Source organism: Mus caroli, chromosome 4 (assembly GCF_900094665.2).
Source record: "Mus caroli chromosome 4, CAROLI_EIJ_v1.1, whole genome shotgun sequence".
NCBI lineage: Eukaryota > Metazoa > Chordata > Mammalia > Rodentia > Muridae > Mus > Mus caroli.
In genome coordinates this window covers 38,372,820-38,377,030 of record NC_034573.1, presented here as the reverse complement: position 1 = coordinate 38,377,030, position 4,211 = coordinate 38,372,820, and positions in this window count along the sequence as shown.

Here is a 4,211-nt window from a genome sequence, read left to right as displayed (position 1 = left end):
GTTCCATCACCATTTATTGATGACAGACTGGCCCTTCTCACTACACTTCTACAAAGGAACTATTTCACTGGCTCCCAGTTTTGATTAGGATTATTGTCAACTTGACACAAACTAGAGGTATCTGGGAAGAGGGAACTTCAATTGAGAAAATGCCTCCCGGGCTGGAGAGATGGCTCAGTGGTTAAGAGCACTGTCTGCTCTTCCAGAGGTCCTGAGTTCAAATCCCAGCAACCACATGGTGGCTCACAACCATCTATAATAAGATCTGATGCCCTCTTCTTGTGTGTCTGAAAACAGTGTACTCACATAAAAAAATAAATCTTTGAGAGAGAGAGAGAGAGAATGCCTCCCATTGGATAGGCAAGCAAGTGGGGCATTTTCTTTTTTTCTTTTTCTATTTTTTAGTTTTTACTTAATTTTGTTTTATATGTATGTGTATGTGTGTTTTGCCTGTGTAGATATCTTAGCACCACATGTGTGCAGTGCCTCCAAAGACCAGAAGAGAGCACTTCTGATACCCTAGTTTAGGCACCACAGGGATGCTAGGAATTGAACCTCTGTCCTCTGGGAGAGCAGTCAACGTTCTTAAGCACTGAGCCATCCCTTCAGTCCTTATGTGGAGTATTTTCTTGATTGATGATTGATGTGAACGCTTCAAATTGTTGTAGGTAGGGCCACCACTGGGCAGGTGGTCCTGGGGTGTGTAAGAAGTCAGGCTGAGCAAGCCATGAGGAGCAAGCCAGTCAGCAGCACTCCTTCATGGTCTCTACTTTAATCCTATCTTCCTCCCTTCCTCGTTCCTGCCTTGAGTTCTTTCCTTGCCTTTTCCCAACGATGTGTAAGCCAAATAAACCCTTTGCTCCTCAGATTGCTTTGGTCATGATGTTTTACATAGCAATAGAGAGCAAACTAGAATACCCCTAGATGTTTAGTTTATAATAGTGAAGGGTTTTAGGGTTCTGGATAGAAGATTTTCAAGCAAAGGGGGAAACTTAAGGTAATATAAAGGATGGAAATATGAAGAGTGGGGAAAAGAGAAAGAAACTGTGTGAATGATAAAGAGACAGTTTGTGAGCTGGCGAGATGGCTCAGTGGTTAAGAGCACTAACTGCTCTTCCATAGGTCCTGAGCTCAAGTCCCAGCAACCACATGGTGGCTCACAACTGTTGGTAATGGGATCTGACACACTCTTCTGGTGTGTCTGAAGACAGCTACAGTGTACTCATATAAATAAAATAAATACATCTTTTAAAAAATAGAGTTTTGAAAAACTTAAAATTGCCAGTGGATTTCCGATCTCTGTGAGTTCAAGGCCAGCTCTGGTTTACAGATCAAGTTCCAGGACAAACCCTGACTCAAAAGGCTAAACAAACAAAGCCAACAACCAACAACCAAAAATAGTTACCACTTAGAAAGTGTATCAAGGTTATGATGAAAAAATTTAATATCTATTTAAAATTCCCAACATGATTTTGAGTGACTATTTTGAATAGCACCACACTGGAAAGAATAATTAGACCAGGTGGTGGTGGCACACAGATTTAGTCCCAGCAGTCGGGAGGCAGAGGCAGGTGTATCTTTGTGAGTTCAAGGCCAGCCTACACAGTGAGTTCCAGGACAGCCAAAGCTACATAGAGAGAAAACAAAAAAAGAAAGAAAGAATAATGCTACAGCAGAGAAAACAGCCCAGTTCAAGAAGGCAGGAGCCATGAGCCTCTGTGCCCCAAAACCAAAGCCTGACCCTCTGTGGACTTATTTCCTTGTTCAGGCAATAAGGAAGCTGAATTCCTACTCTGCTGCTCCCTGTTTCAAGAGCGTCTAAACTGACTAGGTCAGGCCATTCAAAACAGAACATCTCTACCAATACCACCACCATTCGTGGCAATGATAAAACTCACTACTGTTTTACAAACAACTAATGCACTCATACATGTGTCGCCCCTTTACGCAAGGGTCTGCCCTGTCACACAGGATAATCTGTGCCCTCATTCTCTCGGCAGTCACCAGTGTCTACTCTTTGCCAGGCCCTTTTCAAGGCACTGCCAGCGAAAAGAAGAAAAGAGATGTGGCTTCTGCCCAAGGGAGCTCAGAGACATGCAAAACTCATAAAAAGAAAGCAGTGCTAAGAAAGAACAAGCTAGAAGTACTGTCGGGAGTGTATGCAGCCAGCCATGCAGGGTAGAGCTCAAAGAGGAACAGTTCATTCTGACCAGAATTGAGACATCCTAGCAAAGTGCCGAGAGAAAAAAAGAGAGAGACAGAGAGAGAGAGAGAGAGTCGGAGACACAGAGACAGAGACAGACAGAGACAGACAGACAGACTAATATTCTCCAGACAGGGGGAAATAAGTGTGCAGAAGCACAAAGGTGGGGGAAAGCAATCTGGGTGGACACAGGGAGGGGATGGTAAGAAAGGAAGACCTAGCCAGGTGTGGTGGTACACGCCTTTAATCGAAGCACTCGGGAGGCAGAGGCAGGTGGAGTTCTGAGATCGAGGCCAGCCTGGTCTACAAAGTGAGTTCCAGGACAGCCAGGGCTATACAGAGAAACCCCGTCTCCAAAAAAATAAATAAATAAAAATAAAAAGAAAGAAAGAAAGGAAGGAAGGAAGGAAGGAAGGAAGGAAGGAAGGAAGGAAGGAAGGAAGGAAGGAAGGAAGACCTGTTCAGCAGAACGGGAGCATGGGGTACAGAGGACATATAAGACAGAGATGGCTGACACACCGGAGACCCCATGTTTGAGTACTAGCCTTCTCTCTGGGGATGCTGGCCAGGAGACAGAGGTGAGTAGATATGCATTTCAGAGAAAGCCAGAGGAGCCACTCAGCTGAGAATGTGCCTGGCCTATTAAGGCAGGGGTGGGTTAGCATGGGTGGGTGGTGTGGTCTCTAATGTCGAAGTGAAAGCTGTGAATCCCTGTGGCCATGTGTGACTGAGTCATCAATACAGCAGGAGAGAAAAGCTGCAGTCCACAGGCTGAAGGCGCTGTTCATAGCAAGATCCTATGCTCTGTGAGGTCACCCAGGGTGGCCAGCCTCAGATTATAAACCACATGCTGAGGTCACCCAGGGTGGCCAGCCTCAGACTATAAACCACATGCTGAGGTCACCCAGACTGGCCAACCTCAAACTATAAACCAAATGAAGTTTATAGCCAACCTAATTACATGCTGAAAACCACACAAAATTAAAACTCAGGTAACAGTCTGCTGGGGACGGGAGGGGAAGGAGATAGGATGTATTCACGAACATACCTGTGGTTTTGTGGGTACAGGTGTGTACAGATGTGTATGCAGATGTGTGTGCAGGCACTGGGTGCCTTGGTCAACCGCTCTCTAATGAGATGGATTTTTTTTTAATCTACTTTTTAAAAAGCTGAGTTTAGGGCCATTGAGATGTCCCAGCAGATGAAGGTGCTTGCAACCAATGATCTGAATTCAATACAAGCAGAATCCACATGGGGACTGGAGAGATGGCTCAATGGTTAAGAGTACTGACTGCTCTTCCAGAGGACCCAGGTTCAACTCTCGGCACCCACATGGCAGCTCACAACTGTCTATAACTCCAAGATCTGAAACCTTCACGTAAAGGCATACAAGTAGGCAAAACACCAATGCATGTAAGATAAAACGATACAAAACCTAGAATCCAAATGATAAAAAGACAGAAATCATTCCCGTAAGTAAGTTGACACTCATGAGGGCATGCACGCGTGCTCGCGAGCGCGCGCGCGCGCGCGCGCACACACACACACACACACACACACTTAATAATTGATAAGCAAATTACAAATATTTACAAACTGGGTGGTGATGTCATGTGCCTTTAATCCGAGCATTCTGGAGGCAGAGGCAGCTGGAGCTTTGAGTTCGAGGCCAGCTACAAGAGGTCTACAGAGTGAGTTCCAGGAAGGCCAGGATGACACAGAGAAACCCTGTCTCAGAAAACAAAAACAAAACAAAAGGGAGAAATATCTGTTATCTGGGCAGCCTCCAACTCATCCCATAAATATTTGTTAATCGCTTTTAAGGAATATTTCATTGTTACAATTTTATGGTATTTATATATTAAAATTTTATTGCATTACTCTGTGTGTGTATGTGTGCTTGTGATAAATAAATGAATGAAAAAATAAATGCAGCCAGGCGTGGTGGCGCACGCCTTTAATCCCAGCACTCGGGAGGCAGAGGCAGGCGGATTTCTGAGTTCGAGGC